We start from the raw sequence: 19,098 nt of genomic DNA on the forward strand, positions 1-19,098 counted from the left end.
CTAAACTACCAGATAAGGACAACCCTTTCTAACTTGTTGCATGAACATGGAGGATCCTCCCATCATGTCAGTGAAGCGCAAGTAATTTAGCTTGCTGAAAGCAACAGTTGCACGAAGATTGTGTTTGGCAGTATTTAGTACTGACTTTCTTGAATGTCTTTTCTTTATAGGCACATTTTGGAGTCTTGCACAAGTTTCAAGCATAATATCCATGTGATGTGGGAATGTATAACCTTGCTTTCTCTAAAGGATTAACAGTGTCATAGAACTGATTTCTATGCGTGTCCAAATCTGTGCAGATGCTACAGTTTCTTGAATATAAATAAAAGTGGGATTTGGTTCACTTGCTGTACATTGATTAAACTGGGGTGAAGACTGTAATGACTTTTGGAGTGTGGTCTGCATACGCAGTGGGGTACCCATATCATTGTCACTCCTTTTTCTTAGAATGTCACTCCTTATATATTGTAAAATTCTATGGTTCTTTTTTTTTTTTTTTTTTTGAGAACTTGTGGTTGGAAGAATGTGTTCACTCTTACTGATGTCACCTGTATTTAGAAGCTCGTGATCACCTGTATTCTAATTCACTTGCACTGTTTTGGAAATGTCAGGTTTACAAAAATACAACTTTTTGGAATAAAAAGTGGCTGCAAAATTATCCTGATAATCCCATTTTCTCACTCGTTGTCCATGTCCAACTCAAGTCTATTTTCTATGAAGAGGGTGAGACACTTTGACATGTATGTTTGAGTGAATAATAGGTATTTCTAATACCCGTTAAGAGGTTCTGTCAGTGTTTTCTCATCATTCTGAAGATAGGTGTAACCTCACTGGTAACATGTGAAGTGACCTGAAAATGCATACAAAACTGAAAATTGCATGTGAAGTATCAGTATTCTTCTCTGTTCTCTGGTTGGGGTTTTAGTTTGTTTTATTTTGGTTTTTTTGTGGAGTCTCTCTACATAAGTTCTTAGATTTTCTCTAGCCATAGAGAAATCACTTGTTTCCTCAGCATTATGCTGACAGCTAAGTAACCAAGAACAGGCAGAGCAAGGTTGAGCCTTAACCTGTGGTTCAGCACCTGTGTACTTTTGGAAGTCCATGGTACTACGATTGCCCCAAGCAGGTGTGGCTCCTGGCATGGAAGGGGGCACCTCCATAGTAAAAACAAATGTTCTCAATCAGGAAAGCTTCTTTCAGCTGAGAGAAAACAACGCTGGGTGAATGGAGCAGGATGCTGCCTCAGACAGGAATCTTCAAGGTGTAAGTGTCTCATTACAAGACCTTTTTAAACTCCATCTGACCAGAGAGAAATACCCATCCATTCAAAGTCATGCTTTATTCTTGTCATCATTTTTTGGCAGTACATACATTTGTGAACAACTATTTTCAAGGATGAAGAGTATTCCATCAAAAATCTCTGATGAGAGCTCTCCTTGAGAGCTCACTGGAAATGACAGCCACTGCCATTGAAGCAAGGAGATGCCAAAAACAGGGTCAAACATCCCATTAGTTCAATGGTTTTGTTGCTCTTTGTTTTTTCACTTTAATAAAGAATACATATAAAAGAAGTCATGTTTTAGTGGTGCTAATGCCTTTTTATCATAGTGCAGCCCTTGTGTTGTGAAAGCAATAGCTTCCTGAGGAAAGAGCATTGCAGAGCTGATGCTGCCCTCTGTGGGGCTCTGTCGCCTTTTTGCTTTGCAGTGAGCAGAGAACACTGGTCTGGTGCATTGTGTGATTCTATGTGCTGCCTTGGATCCGAGTGGCTTTCAAGAACCTCTTAGGACTTCCATAGTATAGTTAGTGGCTTTGCTTTAGAAAATGGTGAAGTTTCAAAACCAAAAGCTTTTTCTGATTTATTTCTGCAGGTTTTGCCAAGAAGGAAAAAAAAAAAAAAAATAGACCAAAACTAGATCAAACTCAAGAAAAGGAGAATGTTCTTTTGGCATGGAAAAAAAGCTCATTTGATACGTGCTGCTCAGCCAGGGCCTGGAGCTGGAGGAACGTTTTGCTGCCTGCAGCAGCCTGCTCTAGGACTAGGGTAATGGGCTCCTCTGAAAGAGCTTCTCCATTTAGTATATACATCCAATGTGAAAGGAACGTGTGCCATTTCCCCACAGCTTTTGTGTCTGTTGGGATGGATAGTTGCTTAGGTAATGTGCTTTGCTTTTGATTAAATTTTTTAGTGCCAGAGTGATTGAGGAAAATATTGAGGGGATCAGTAAATACACAAACTAGACCTTACGCTCCACTCACCCTGCTTGATTTGCTACCAGAATTAAGATACTAAGACAAAGGCACCTAGTTTGTGAAGACTGAGCAGCACAAATGGATTTAAAGTTATATGGCTACCCGCTCCTGTACATACCAAAAGAAAACACATCTGAGGTTCAGTTTAAATAGCTGCAAATGGAGATATTTCTTTCTAATTCTTTTTGACAGAAGAGAGGTGAAATAGTAGGGAAAAAATGAATCATAACAAAACAGTGATGGAAATTAGTTTTTCATTGCCATGCTATAATTTCCTGTGACTACCTAAGAAGATCTATTTATGAATTTCCAGCACATTTCTTCTTTGTTTTTTATGTAGTTATTGCCATTTTAATGTTTGAACTTGTAGATGTACAATGCTTTTGTAAGTTAACCAGCAGCTCAACTGCTGTGAAGAATCAGAAATTAATGACGTAGAAACCCTGAGCACAGAGTTCCCTGCTGCAGACGTATATTCAGATACTATGTACTGGTTTTCATGGAATTATTTTATATTTATACTAACATAAGTGAGAAGGGACTCAAACAGCCTCCCGTGAAGCTGAAGGACACACATCATGAGACAAGCTTTGCACTAATATGCTTAAGTGGTAATGTACAGTAATTTCTGTCATTTAAATGCTATTCCTCTGGGTCTGATGTCTGAGAGCTGTGTAATTCAATCTTAATGATGCTACTCCATGCTGTATTCAGGAAGAGAAAAAAATAGTCTTCACTTCATCCAGCAGAGAGAGCACTTCATGGAGAGGATGTGGCCTGTCCTATACCAGTAACTGAGAACTGGATGATTTAACTCCTTACCTTTATTGAAGTTGAGAACTCAGGCTGATGACTGGAATTCTTACTATATATATAGACAGATTTTACTTTTAGGAGCATGATACCTGCTCAGTGTTAAGATCAGGAAGCTGATGTACAGCCTTTGTAGGAAGATGACAGAAGTGGGGGGTAAAATTATTCTATTTTCTGAATGGGAGGTGTGAATCATAGAACCACAGAACACAGTTTTTATCTCAACCCACTGCTGCTGGGTCAAACCACAGTGACTTCATAAGCATTAATTTAGCTTCATAAGCATTAATTATACTTTTCTCTCATTCCATCTGAATAGGAAAGCTACCTTAAAGTTAATTTATTTTTTCCAATTAGTTTGAAACGTGTCTTTTCAACCACCAGTTGAAATGCACCTTATGAAATCACTAATAAATGTGAAATCTGAAGAAGATTCATAGATACAGACATATGCGTATGACTGAGGCTTTTTCTTTTTTGGAAGCAGACAGATCATACAAAAAGGCAAAGACTGCCAAAGCCTCAACCCTTCAAAATAATGTAAACATTTTGTTTGGAAATTCTGAAATGTAATCAGGAGCATGGGATTGGAAGGACCTCATGTCCAGTCTCCTATTTTCATTGGCAACTATTCCATGTATTTCTTTTCATAAGCTAACTGAACCGGATCCAGTCAAACCACTTACATTTCTTTCCCTTGTTATTCTTGCTAAAGTACTCTTCTAGCACCTCATTTTGATGCTGCTGTTAATAGTCATTTTCATCCCAATTTGTTCTCATGCCAACAGTCTTTTAACTTAAATTGTTCTCTTTCCTCCTTTCTCTTCTGAGTTGATCTTTCTCGGACATGGGTGATCATAAGAAGGTAGGTAGGATGTTCTAGGTAGGATATTAGATGCCTTGTCCACTGCTTGGCTTGGGAATGGCAGCTCTCCATGAGGTGTCTTGATCAACAAGGGAAAACAAGAGATCCTTCTCAAGAGATTTGTTCTGAAGAGTCTAGAAATCAAGCATATTGATTTAAATGAGTATTTTCATCAGAGGATTCCCACCTAGCGCTGGCCACTTGCAAGGTGACCAAAGCATTCATTGCTCTCACTTCTTATGCTTGCAATTTTTCTGAAGCTGTGCTCTTAAAGCATTATTAATTATTGATTAATTACTTAAACAATGCAGTATAGATTGCAAAAAATGCTCTGAGATGGTGTAGTCAATTACATCTGACAATTCCTTAATTGGACCAGGTACGTGTTCAAACGTTGAGTGTCTTTAAGTTCATACCCACACACCTATATGGTACTGATGTGCCAAAATTGCTCAGGAGATACTCATTTAAGACCTGCTTTTGTGTAATAAGTTTGACACATGAGCACACCACCTGTACAACTGGTTTCTCTTTCTCTGAGTATGGGGCTAATTTGCCTTCAGTTTGAACTGCAAGTGTTATTATAGATTATTTATTTGTTGTGTTGTTTTTGTTTTTTTCTTTACTAGAATAGCTGTCACGTACTTCTGAGTGCTGACATACCATACAGATAACATAGTCTTAGAAGAGGATAATAAAATCTTAGTGGTGTTTTTAAAAATAATGACTTATTTTGATTACAGGTAGCAACAGCTGACATACATTATGAAAGGGACAGTGTTAGTTATCAAATGTTTCTGTCTGGAATAATCCTTTCCCGACAAAGTGAAAAATAAAGAGACCAAAGTGTAAAAGGATCTTAAAACTCACATATTTTCTGTTGCAAAAATGATGCAGGCTAAGTGCCATGTGAGGATCTGGCATTATTTTTCTCTGCCTTGACTTCTTAAATGAATTAATTCTGGTGTTGTTATTCCTTGGCAGACTAGCACTGGGCTTGGGCTAAAACTGTTGGAAATGGATTGCTAACTTGGTTCAGTGAAGTTTCAATTAAGATGTATATGACTGATATAAATTCAGCTTTACATTTTTATATGAGGGCTGCTCCAAAGGCAATGCCTCCTGTTTTATTATGCTGGCCCACGATGAGGCAGATGTTGGTGGTACAGCAGTATGGGTTGAGCCTTCCTGTTAATATTCCATTACATTTTGATTCTGCGTGGCAGTAGGCAGCAGATGGCATCAGAGGGGCAGTCTGACAGAATAGCATCTGACATGGAAGTCTATATGAAGCAAAGATTCCTCCATGCAGAAAAAAAATGGCATTCATTGAAGTTTATTGACACTTGCTGAATGCTTATGGTGACCAAGCAGTGGATGTTGGCACAGTGAGGTGATGGGTGGTGTGTTTCAGAAGTGGTGACAGCAACAGTAGGCAATCTCCACTCGTGCAGATTTTCTGAAGTGCAGCATGCAGGCTCTTGCTCATCACTGGTGAAAATGCATCACATAACAGTGATGACTACATTGAAAAACAGTTATGTAGCTGAGAATTTGCTCAACCAAATGGTGCTATTTTGCTCTTAGTTTCATGTCATAGTTTCCATGCGAATAAATAGCAGGCACTACTTTCAGAACTACCTATGTATTTATTGATTATTGAAAGAAAATACAGAAAACTTATCATATCTCAAACAGGAACTCAGAGTGACTTACGAACTGGAGACAGGACCAGTGTTCTGGGGAAATTCCACTCCTCACAGTGCCTAATCTTTTTCCTTAGTGCGTGCCCCCAGAGAGTGTTGAAGACAGGATGCTGTGTGAAATGGGTCCTTGGCCTGATGCAGGGCAGGCACTTGTATATCCTATGTCTTTCAAGGCATCTCTATCAGCAAAGCGGGCACAGGAAGTTCTCCAACTGAGCTATGGCATCAAAGAACTGTTTTGGCTTCCTGAAGGAGTTCTTGCTGTTGCTGTTTCAATGGCTGAAAGAAACAAAAATAAGTAAATAAACAAACAAACAAATAAATAAATTGTTCTTTCTTATAAGTGGAAAAGAAATCTCCACAAAATTCAAATGTCATTTGAGGCAGAATAATAGGATGAGAGCAATATATTAGTAGGAAGAAGGAATACTGAGAAGATCAGTTTTATGTGTTTGTGTTTTAATTTTGACCTTTGTGTCTTACCTTTTGCAGTTGAAGACTGAATTATTCTAACAGTTCTTCCATCTCCCCCCAAAATACTTACAAATAAAATCTCTGTTTCATACTAAAAATCTGAAAGCCTCCAAAAATCTAATATCTCAGGTATTCCGTATAAACACTGCCAGTATCCAACTTTCCAGTATCATCTCAAAGCTCTCGCAGATGATGCCTAAACATTCTGTTTCCATCATTTAAAGGTTTTGCTCCTTCTGGCATAGATCTGTGTAATTTGTTTTACTGTCTAACATTCTCCCATCATATAGCAGAAAGAAAATACCTCCTGCCTGCCACCCCTACCATATGTTACCGCTACAAAACATTTCAGGTTGTTCCCAGAGGAAAATTGTCCTTCAGATGCCAATCAACAACATTAATAACCACAACACAACAAATTCTACTTTGCTTAGCTCATCCTAAAAGCTAAAAAGGCTAGTTGGGAATGTGACTGTGTGTGCGCCTAAAGAACACCAAAGAGCTGTAATTCAAAACTGTAATTTGAATCTCAAAACAGCAGGTGACGGCTGCTTCCTCCATATCTTGCACCAACCACAGAATGTGAAGTGCAAATAAATGTTTGCACTTTGTTTTCTCGTTTGTTTGTTTGTTTTTCCAGTGAAGACGCATTGCTACGGGAGGTGCTGGAATGAGAACTCTGAAGGACTAAGACCTCTCACCTGGGAGCAGGTAAACTGTAAAAGCACTACCAGTCTTTGGTTGGGTGTTGCCACAGCAAGCATTTGAACACTGAAATAATGAAAGATGCTGTGGGAATGTCAAACCAGAACCTATTTTTACATGTGAGTAGAATTTCAGCAGGGCTGTCAACATTTGTGTTGATTTGTATGTGCTGTACAGCAGTGTCCAAGGGAAGTTATGGCTCAAGTGATAATAAATTTAGTGCTGGTGATTTTTTTTCCCCAGGAACAAGACAGGAATCATCAACTCATTTTATGTAGACCACCAATAAATGTATCTTTAAAGTAATTACTGATACTGGCAAATTTGAATATGTGCTTTTAAAGCTTAATGGCTACCTGTCTTCTGAACTGTCATTTCCATATTAGTAGAGTAATAGAGTGATGGAATATTATGCAGGTGCCTAGATGTTCCAAGATCTAGACCCTATTATGTGAAATAAAATACATGTTACAAAGCTTCTATAGAATTAGAAGATCCTATAGGATTTTACTCCTTATGCTACTGACTGATCTCAATGATGTAAAATTTTGCCAGTCTTTTAGTGCAAAAGTAGAATGAAGCATCAATTTGTGGCCTTGGAAAAGCGCCATTTCTCCTGCAATTTAAAAGCAGATTATTTCAGTATGATAGAGCATTCTCTTTGTTATTCACTTCTGAACACACCTGGAACGATAACTGCACTTTTAAAGTAGCATAAATTTCGACATCACACAAGTTTTCATCGTAACTCATATCTATGAGACTGACCTAAACTGCTTAGTAATCAACCACCTAACTTTGCCAGGCAAACAGTGAGCCTATGCCCCATTCAAGCAGTGATGTGCTATAATAGTCTTAAAATTATAAGCTGGTTTAATAAAATTTGGGTCATATCTTCTAATGTAATGTTCTCCTCATTTGTCCTGAATCTGAATCACTAAGAGTATTCAAAGCCACCTTGGATAATTAGGATAATCTCCTTAAATTACTTGTCTCCCATTATGCCTACACTAATGCCACAGAAGCATATTGCTGTATCACTTAGTGCCATGCCCCTTGTCTTACTGTTTCATTTTCTCCTGTTTTCTTGTATCCATTTGCTTTATTAACTCGCTGCCTGAGACTACAGAAATCACAGAATCTTTGAGGCAGGGATTCTTTTATGGCTATTTTGGAACAACATCACGTCAGTCTGTGACTTCACATTCTTGTCTGAATTTGACTCATCAAAGCTCACGCTACTTGGAACCTGGATAGACCTTGAATCCTAGACACAAGAAAAATAAAATAAGATAAAAAACCTAAAATCAAACCCCAAAACAGCCAATAAACCAACACCTTGTTTAATGTAGGTGCTTTCATTCCTTTAGGATGGGCACTTCCAGCTCAGCCACAATGGAAGTAATTGGAGCAGACAATTGATTGCAGCTATGAGCAGGATTAAGCCTGCTGCCTATAAAGCTCACGTAGCTATCAAGCAATCAAATTTTGGTGAGTTCATCATCATTACTAGCAGTCTGCCTAAGGAAACATGCCGGCTACTGAGGGCAAGAGGACTAAAATGTTAGATCAGACCAAGTCTAATGTTCACTAATGTGCATGAACCTATGCTGAAAGAGACCCTGGTGACATTTTTAGATAAAGTACATTAGGGGCCAAAGATTTTCTCTTGATTCAATGTATTGATTTATTATTATTATTAGTTTTAATTGGGAGTTAAAGTAACTGAGGAAAGAAAGAATTTGGAAAGGATACTGGCAGTGGAAAGGAATGGAGATTGCCCTTGGACTCATCTCAATTACTCCTTTCCTAGTGTTTTGCAATGTTCAGCAGCGGAATCTCTGAGTGAACATTTTCTCCCCACAAAACTTAATTTATCTACTTCACAGTCCAGCACTAATGCTGTCAGGCACTACACGCCAAATGAAACATTGGAGGTAAATCCAACACCATATGAACTCCAAAAAAGCCAAGTTTATCTGTACAGACAGCTACACAGTGCTGGTGAGCAGAATAAGTAGGAAGCAAAACAAAACATTTTTTCTTGCTTGGACTGTTTGGTTGTTTAAAAACATGATAGCAGCTTAACAGGGAAAAAAAATTACAATGTTGTCTAGCTGAATTTGAGGTGACTTGAAAGATACCTGAATGTGCAAAGCAGTGGCTCAGTTTTGCTATTAGATTTAGTATCACATCACAAGAGTTACTCCTTTGATTAATTCTTTCTCCTGGAAGTGACCCTGGTACAAAAACCTACTACAGCTTCATTATTTAGCTATGTTGCAATTATTATTCTCAGTAAATGCCTTTTGTGCTACTGGTTGCCTACAGCTAACCTCGGGATTAGTTCTGCCCTTTTTAGTGCTTTTAAACACCACTTCATCATTTTGACTTGCAACGAGATCCATTATATAAACCAACTTGGATGTAGCACTGAAAGTTACATGCAAAAGCCTGGAAAGAACTTCTTCACTGGCAGCCACTGTGATTATGGACATTTCAAGCATTTATTGTCCTTGTGTAGACTTCAAAAAGTGCATTAAGAGAAACCCAGTGACCTTGAAAAGCTGTCTGCTCACTGAATTATCTGAAGTCTTTAAACAGAAATTGATTTTATTTGTGCCAGACTTCTGTCTCATTATATACTACCGCAGAACGTTTTGCATCTTCCTCATGGCATTTTGGTGAAAGTATTTTATGCAGCCAGAGGGGACATGCTGCTCTACTTTCCATAGTTTGCCCAAGGATGATTCCTAAGGCTGTTCTCCACCTTTGTAGCCCAATGAGCAGTGGTTGTGAGCACATGTGCAAAGTGAAGGGTTATGGGGTGAAATGTGAATCAGCCTCACTGCCTTTGCAAAGATCTGCTTTGAAAACAAGCTCAGAGATTTTGGGATAGAAGACACAGGCAGAGAGCTGGAAGATGCTGCTTCTCAAAAAGTATGCGCCTTTAGGAGGGCTGCGTAAGCTCATTGGGGGAGCTGAATGCAACAGAGACATATGAAGGGCGGGGATTTAACAACAACATTCTGAATACAGTAATGGAAAACTGAGAAAATTAAAGGAGTGCTTGAGAAATTTCCGCGAGAAATTTTGCCAGAAGTCATGAATGATTCTCAGAATGGATATGGGATTGAATCTGGCCTGATCTTATGTCTACTGTACTCCGCTTAGCTTCATGAGCTATTGCAATCAGTGGATACTCCTTACTTTAGGGGAAAAGGGGAAAAAGCCAATCCTGTGTTTGCATAGCCAAAAGCAGAAAATGCTTGCATTGAAAAGCAGCCAAAAGCTGGGGAAAAATTAGTGAGAGGACAGCGCACTATCTGTACAAGGCTGCATGAATGAAAGCTCAGTACCGCACCCAGGACTCGAGCTTAAATAATTCTGCCATGGTCCCTTAGATGACCTATGTACTCCCAGAGCTGCCCTTGCAGGCAGGTGTGTGTTTCAGAGTGAACTCCTATTCTCCTGAGATCAGAGTTTCTTTGTTGTTGACTTTGGCAGGAGCAGGGACTTAACCTAAATATTTTATGGTACCATCACATACTATAACATCTTACAATTCTTGAGGGAAAAATAAGATATTCATTTGTGATGCCATGTGGCAAAAGGATATGTCCATATGGCCGTGTTCACAGCAATCAAACAGATAATGCCACTGAATTCAGCAGGCACTGTCGCGGCACAGCCCTGCGGAGGCTGCAAGAAAAAAAGAAATTGTTGATTCAAATGAGGCCAAGATTTCACCTCATGTTTTTAGTGTTGCAAATGTTATTGCAAGCCCACACAGAGCCAGCGTGAAGTGCAAATTACCACAGGAATTTGTCATATTCATTACCAACCTAGCATCATTAGTTTATATGAGTGCAGACAATTAGAAGAGAGGTTTGGGTTTCTTCCTTTGAAAATGTGAATTTTATTAACAAAACGACAAGCTTTCTTTCAATGAAAGAGAGTTGTATGCGGCGGGAAGAGTCATCAATTTTGGGAAAGAGCCGAGTGCCAGTGCTGAATAACAGCAAAGCTCCATAGGCCAGACAGCAGCAACTCGATTGCCTGAGAACTTGGGAATCTAGTAACATAAACATAAATATAAACATGGCTACAGAGGTTTTGTCTGTAAAGATGGATTTAAAGTTACTGAAAACAGTATGAAGACACTCAAGGGCCATCAGTGGCCCTTGTTGACCATAGATTTAGTTATTTTCATAGAATCGTATCATAGAATCATAGAATGACCTGGCTTGAAAAGGACCACAATGATCACCCAGTTTCAACCCCCCTATTTCGTGCAGAGTTACCAACCACCAGACCAGGATGCCCAAAGCCACACTGATCCTGGCCTTGAATGCCTCCAGGGATGAGGCACCCACAGCCTCCTTGGGCAACCTGTTCCAGTGTGTCACCACCCTCTGTGAGAAAAACTTCCTCCTAAAATCTAACCCAAACCTCCCATCTCACTTTAAAACCATTCCCTTTGTCCTGTGATTCTGTGATTCTGTGATTCTATCACTGTCCACTCTCATAAACAGCCATACCCCTCCTGTTTATACTCTCCCTTCAAGTATTGGAAGGCCACAATGATGTCTCCCCAGAGCCTTCCATTAATTGCTTTTCTTTTCTTTTTTTTTTTTTTCTTTTTTTTTTTTTTTTCTTTAAATTGGCTACACAGTCACAGTAAACCACATTTGACAACTGCTCTGACTGAAGTGAAGCTGAACTGCTTACAGCAGGCAGTAGTATTTCTCACAGCAAATGGGAATAGCTTCTGGAGATGCCTCCCTTTCCTTCCTTCACAGGATTAATTTCCACTCTGGCATCATGTTATTACCTCAAGTTTGTGTCTGTTAGATTTTTCTGATTAGCAGTGGAAGAAGAGAAATGGTGCAAGCAGTTTTGCACGTGGATACGTAAGAACTGTGTGAATTTGGCAAAACGACACAGAGACTAACCAGTCCCATAAGAACATAACATTTGGCTGGCCTCCTGCAGTCCCACCCTTGCACCGTTGTATCTTCTCGCGTTTTGGCAAAGCGCAGGGTTAGCAGGAGCTGTCAGTGCGGGTAATCCTATTCTAGAGCGACCTCTCGTGTTATTTTGGCTAACTTCTGTTCATTTTGTTTGTCACCCAGTCTCCAAGACTAAAGAAACTGCACGGACTTGTTCTGGATGCAGGCTTTGCTCAGTGCAGCTGGCTCAGGCACAGCCCCTCCCATTTGCTTGTTGATCACTCAACATACTGCAGTGCACTGACTCCCTTTCTTCCGGAAACCATCCCAACAGCACTAGCGAGAGGATTTCCCCCCTCTTTTAAATTAATTTTCATGTATATTCACTTCTGTTCAGAGTCTTCACCTTTCAGTGAAATGACCAGATGTCTCAGAAAGCCTGGAGCGATGCTGGCATCAGGAGACTTCGCCCCCATCCTGAGTGACTGCAAACTGAGATGCCAATATGTTCTGGTTTGTAATGGATGATTGATTTGCAAGGCTGTTTTGCTCTGATTCTCCCTTGCTTAAAGAAGCATTAGGCCATGCTTTTTATACCAAGCAGTATTTCCCGTCTGCAACCCTGAGTCCAATAAATCCAATAATTTCCTTCTTCTAACTGCTGTTTTGTTTATTAGGTATTTTTTTTCTCCTATAGGGCTTTGAATAATATGAAGCTTTAATAGCAGTAAAATTACAGAAGGGATATACCATCAGTCACCTCAATATCATTGAATGTAGAAGGACTGCTCATGTTGGAGGAGGTGAACATGGACAGGGCACCACAATTTGTCCACTGTGCCAACCGTTCTCCTCTTGTCTCACACCTTGTATCCAGGCATCTGACACCCAAATCTCATGAGTCTCTCCTGTCTTTAGGCATGCACTGTGGGCAGTGCAGTGCATGAGATGCCTCAGAGCTGGTCCTGCTGGGCTTTAAATGTGGGCAGCCACACTCCATGTGTGCTCAAGTATTCACTGCCACATCCAGAAAATTGTTTCCCCGTGTATAACCCCTTACCCTGAGAATGTTCCCTGCTGAAATACCAGCACACGCATGACCACCTTGGGAAGAAGCTTTCAAGTAACCAGAAATCCAAAGCTTGGGCCTTAATAATGGCTGCAGTAAGACTGTATGTGGGACTTAGAAGCTTCAACTTTCCATTCCCAGTCCCTTGTCCTTTCTCTGAGTACTGAAGTGTAGCTTGGTTGAACAATAGGAAAATCAGTAATTTAATCCTTATCAGTTCCCAGGAGTTTTTTTTTAATGCCTGCTACAAATTAATTATGCAACTATTACAAATATCAGGAACTGAGCTGTTGATATCTCATGCAGAGGAGACGATTGTGCAAAAACATAACGCACCAGCACACATGGTATACAACCTTAAAGACTAACATGCTGCTCTAGTGTGAGAAAGGACTCTGAGGGCAATTAGGCAGCAGATTCTCAGTATTTTAGACAGAAAACAGGTTCTTGCTTTAAGAACAGTCATGAGCAATGGCCTTTTAGGTGCCAAGGCTATGAATGTTGGAATGCTATTTTGTTTTTCTTACAGGACTGTGGCAGGGCTTCCTTTGGGAAGCAATGGAATGCAGTGACCTACTGTGTCCCTCATACACTAAGGTGAGTTTGAGTTTTACCACTGCTTTCAAGGCTGACAGGGTCTACCTTCATCTTTCTTTTCTTTTTTCCTCACTCTGAAATCATCTTCTCACTCAGCTTATTGAGGAACAACCCTTTTGTGTCAGGTTCATATTTGGAAAGATATACCCAATTTCAAGTATCTGGATGTACAGGAGAGCTCCTCAAAAAGGATTTTCAGATGGATCCTCAATAAAATCCTCCACAAGACTCCTTTCCCCCCCCCCTCCCCCCCCCATTTATTTATTTATTATTATTATTGGTAGAAGAAATTACGTTTTTCACCCAGAACGAGAGAATCCTGCAGATGAACAGCTTACCCCTAGAGGTCACTGCGATCCAGGGATTTTAGTGAGTATCCGCGGCACGGAGCTGAGTTTGGGGATGGTGCAGAAGGAGCGTGTGTCTGCCCGTTGGCTTTGGTGGTTGGGAAGTCTGCCGACGTTTCATGACCCTCATGAAGAGACTTCTTTCCCTCCTCTCTTTTTCCTCTTTCCAATGCTCTCTCTTGCTCCGATCCTTGCTCTCTCTTCCTTCCCCACCCTCCCCCCCCGTCCCCGTCCCCAATTATTACCAGGACTGTTTCCTTTTCACTTGAAGACAACTTACAGGTTTCATCAGTGCACATTCTTCATAGGAGTCTTATGAGGAGCACCTGAGGGAGCTGGGATTGTTTAGCCTGGAGAAGAGGGAGACTTCTACAACTTCCTGGAGGGAGGTTGTGACAAGGAGGGGTTTGGCCTCTTCTCCCAGACAACAAACAGGACTCGATGAAATGGCCACAAGTTGTATCAGGGGAGATTTAGATTAGACATAAGGAAAAACTTTTTCTCTCAGAGTGTGGTCAGGCACTGGAATGGCTGCACAGGGAGGTGGTGGAGTCGCCATCCCTGGCAGTGATCAAGAAGTATCTGGATGAGGAGCTAAGGGAGACAGTTCAGTGGCTTGTGGCAGCAATGGCAATGAGAGGAATGTGATTCTATGATTTATCTCTCTGTTATGATTTATTGCTACCTCTATATTTTTCAGCATATGACTTGAGAATTTTTTGAGTTAACTCTTTTATTTCAGTGCAGATCTCTGATAGCTGTCAGTGGTAGGTATATGTTGGGAGCAAGCTGGTTCAGAAGCATCATGGTGCTTGATGAACTACTGTCTAGCATTTTGATTTTGAAAGGGAGTAGAGTGGGTGGGTATCAAAATGTCCCAATTGCAGAAAGTCTTTTTCAGGATTTTCCAAGTCTGCTTTAAATTTTGAAACACCTGTGAAATGTGATCTTTGTCTCAAACCCAGGAAAACAAATATATTTCAAAACAGGGGAAAAAAAAAAAAACTCTTTTCCAACTCCCACTTTTCACAATATTTTGATCATATTCTGCCCACTGCCCACTGAATTTTCTCTAAGCAAGTTCTACTGTAACACAAGTGCATGTAGTCAAAGTGAAAGAACAGTTGGATGAAACTTTCTCCATTAAAAAAACCTTAAAACTTGGAAAAAGATCCGTGGCTAGAAATAAGTGGAGCTGGATAGTCCATGGTCCCTTCTGTATGACATCCACCATAACTGAATAGTGCAGAATTCCACCTTTGCATCATATGGCAAAATATGCAAATTTCTATGAATAATGGATTTAATCCTATTAGAAAAGAGATTAAAAGTAGTTAAACATGTCAACCTTGATTCTATTCTATGACTTGTTAGCAGAGACAGAAGTATATGCTTATCCAGTTGATGAACTGTTGTGGCATCAGCAGCCACGGCCCTCCCTTGGGAACCTACCATATTCACATAACCTGGCTGTTATGTTTTTCCTTATCGCAAATGACTTTCAGTATCACATCGGCTATCTAATGCTATATACACAGTCACATGTTTTGGACTTGCCTAGAATTTGGGGGAGAAAACATAAGTACAGAAATGATGTGGTGTGCTTTTTGTGCATTGCTCTGCAACTGCTTCTTGGGAAGTCCTTTAGCAAGATACAAGCTCTCTTAATTTCCTAATTGCACAAGATTCATAATAGCTATGCTTGTAAGCATTGTATGCATGGTGTGAGAATGACCAATTATTAACAGAAGTTTAAAGATCTTGTTAGGACAGTGTAAAAATTATCAAAATTGCAGGCATTGAATTCCCAAAATATCTACTATCTGGAATAGGAAATATTACAGTGGTGTGAAATAGGGCTTACTGTGAAGCACTGTACAACTGTATGGAAAAACAGAAGAAATGCCACTGCCATAGTTCACTAAATAAAGATACAAATACCAAAACGAACCATTTATGGGTTCACAAAATGAGCTGTGTTTGTTGGTGGAGGGTAGGATACATGCATAACACTTAATGGAGTGTGAGGACTTAACTGAGGGATAAAGAGAGATGGTAATATACAGCTGTGATCATTTTCTGTTTCTTGCAAGGAAAGGAAGGGGGAAAAATATTATTCTTCAGGTGAAGAGAGGCAAAAAAAGCTGGGTTTTCTCTGCATGACAGACATGTTCTTTCCACAGTGTGGATTTATCAGTTGTCTTTGCTGCTTCGCAACCAGTTTTGCTCACAGCTCTCAAAGGAGGTGAGGACCATAACCATTTTTAAAGATGCCATGGCACAGGTCCTCCCGCAGCCCACCTTGCCTCTGGCTAAGAGGTATATAACTCAGGAGAATGCCGTGTCCTACTTCCTGGATTTTTCCACTGATATTTAGTGAGAGAACAGTGTGTTTTATCATTTAGCCATAACATATGATGGGGCGAGGAGATCCAGAGAGATTTCTCAAGGCTGCCAAATTTTATGCAGTTCTGAGAACGATATTTCTTACCAGTGAGAAGCCCTCCCATTTCTTGCTCCCTTCTCATCACCAAAAATGTATCTGTTCTCTCTACGTCGGCCTACTTCCTGGCAGAGTCACCAAGCTCCAGAAGAAGAAGGATGTTAAAGGGGAGAAAAAACACCAAACAGGACAATTTCATCAGTCCTCAGTGAGCACCACACCAGAAAGGCCAGCAGCACTGGCTTCTCTGCTGTTTTGCCCCAAGTTGTGCTCCCTGATGTCTTGTTTAGGATCTGTGGGTTTCCCACTGCAAGCAAGACACCACTTATACTACGTTACACTGCCATCAGCCCAAGGGCCTGTTTAAAAGGGGTTTTTCCTAATGTGGGGCAGGGAGAAGGAGGAAGAATCCTCATTGAGGACAGAGAGCTGTTCGTAAATAACAACAGGTTGGAGCTTCAGTAGTCATCTGCTGCTGCAGGGAAGGGGGCCCACCGGGTGCCAGGCCAGGCTCCCTAAATTGTCTGCTCTTGATGTCGTATCTCCTCTTACCACTAGGCAGGAGGGCACAAAATTTCTGAGTGAAAAGGCCTGTGTTTCATGTTGGAGGTATAATCCAGGCAAGAATTGTTTTCCTCCTCATACGTCTGCCATGCTAGACTTAAATTCACCTTGTCAAAGAGCAAGCACCTGCCACTTCTTGAGAAAATGTCATCTCTCTGACGGTCCCTGGGGACCAGTGGAAACAAACAGTTTGGCAGCTTGCTGGGGCACTTGCTGTTAGCGGGATAAAAATGCAGCAAAGGAGGCCCATTGAAGTCCCACAACAATAGAAGCCAACTGCTGCAGTGAGAAAGCAGCCATTTGCTGTGCCAGCTGCAGCCAGGGACAGCAGAGGGAAAGGACAAGGGAGCAAGTGTGGATGAAGGTGAGTGGCCTTCATCTGTGCTACCTCCTAATGCAATTAGCCTTTTTTCCATATTTCGATAGCAAAAGACAGGGGAAAGGTAGGGAAAGGTAAAGAAATGAATGTTAACTTTATTTTGTGTGTACCTCTTGAAATCCGTACTGATGTCACTTATGCTTGCTCAAGATTTGAAACGTCCTAGGGAAGAGCTCAGAAACTGATGCCAAGCGCATAGTGTCCTGTATGTTCATTTTGTTTTTGTGTGCTATCACACTGTGTGCCTTTTCTTTCTCTTCTTGGGCATAGATATAATTTTCCTGCTACTGATAAACTCAGATGTGGCCCTTCTCATTTCACTTATGGGGGAAAACCTGGCCCTAAAACAGCATTTGCCGAGGAACATACCAGCTGAGTCATGAGCTCTTATTTTCTGAGTGTTCTGTGCAATCAAAGAGAGAGGCCTTATTTTGCCTCTAAATTTTACTGTGGTGGACTTCTTGTTCTTCAAGGAAAGCTTTCAGCTTCTTAGACCAAGGCTGACATTTTTTAGGTCATAGCTCAGACTGGTTGATTGATTGGCTTCTATCCCAAAAAGTCCAAAAAAATCCCATTAATTTCATTTCAGTACTTTAGTACTTCGCAGGTTGTGCAGGATGTAACTTTTGGACAGCGACATCAAGTCCAAGGATCACATACCACCGAGTGCACTTTTCTCCCAGGTCTTGCCAATCTGCTGAGCAAATACTGCTTTAGTGACTTAACAGTGACATCTCCATGCTCAAGCTTTTCCCCAGCGCTTTACCTCTTTAGTCTTCAAGCCCCAATCAAGATTTGCTAACTAGATTTATGCCTAAAGTGGAGTGGTGACAGGAATGTAGGACTGCCACTCCTGTGCTGGTCAGATTATGTGAGGGATGGATCACTGATAGGGAGCTTCATTTATCTTCAGATAACACAAAATTCTCCTGAGATACAATGAAAAGCTTAGAGTAGTAGATATCTAACAGTCATGAGAATAACATATCCTTGAAAGGGAAAATGAAAGATATGGGGTGTTGTTCCTTACAATGGGTAAGGTAGGTAAGGTTCTCAGAGGACTATAAAAAGTAGATTGTGGTCCACTTTGTTCGTAACTGGCCAGTCACCATTTCTTCAATAGGAAAAAGGTAAAAAAAAATAAATGAAAATAGTTCTGGAGTCTATGCTAGATGTCAGAAAAATTGGATGGGAATAATTGTGAAAACTGCATTTCTTCTGGTTTGCTTAGGTGACCATCAAAAGCACTGACATATGCAGATAATAAAACTACTGCAGATCACTGATGGGTGAAGGTCTTGTTCCAAATACTTTGGAGAAATTATCATGTCAAGGATCTAGGGATTTAGATTGAAAGCTCTATTATCTGTTGCGCCACCCCTTCCATAAATCCATGGGACAAACTAAATGAGAGAGTAGAAATACAGGTGAGGAGATGGCTTGTATAAGACATAGCTAGAGAAAAATAAAATAAAAACTTTCAGACACATGGGGAGAAATTCTGATGTATTCTCCTCTGCTGTGATAAACAGTGCATATAGTTGGAAAAACAAAACTAAACAAAGCAAAACCAAAGCAAAACAAATAGATGCCATAATCCAAGCCCTTACATTAGTCATTCTGTAAGGATCAGTGCTAGATAATAGCATCAAGATTGTGAAGCCCTGTGGTTCATTCTTCAGAAATTTAAGATGGGCTGTAGAACTATGTGAGGGCATTGCATCAAACATTATCCACTTAGCTTGGAGACAGCAGCCAGAAAATCAAGCATTATAGCTGGTAGGCTAAGCCTGTTCCTTTGTTGCGCTGTATATAATGTTGTAGGGAAAAGTAAGTAAACATCAAAATGATCTTACTGGTTATTTACTTATTCATACATAGATTTCATATATGAGTTTCTTTTCAGGTATATTTATAGGAACAGCAAATTT

The sequence above is a fragment of the Coturnix japonica genome, chromosome 2 (genome assembly GCF_054131305.1).
Source record: "Coturnix japonica strain WE chromosome 2, WE-NBRP24, whole genome shotgun sequence".
Classification (NCBI taxonomy): domain Eukaryota; kingdom Metazoa; phylum Chordata; class Aves; order Galliformes; family Phasianidae; genus Coturnix; species Coturnix japonica.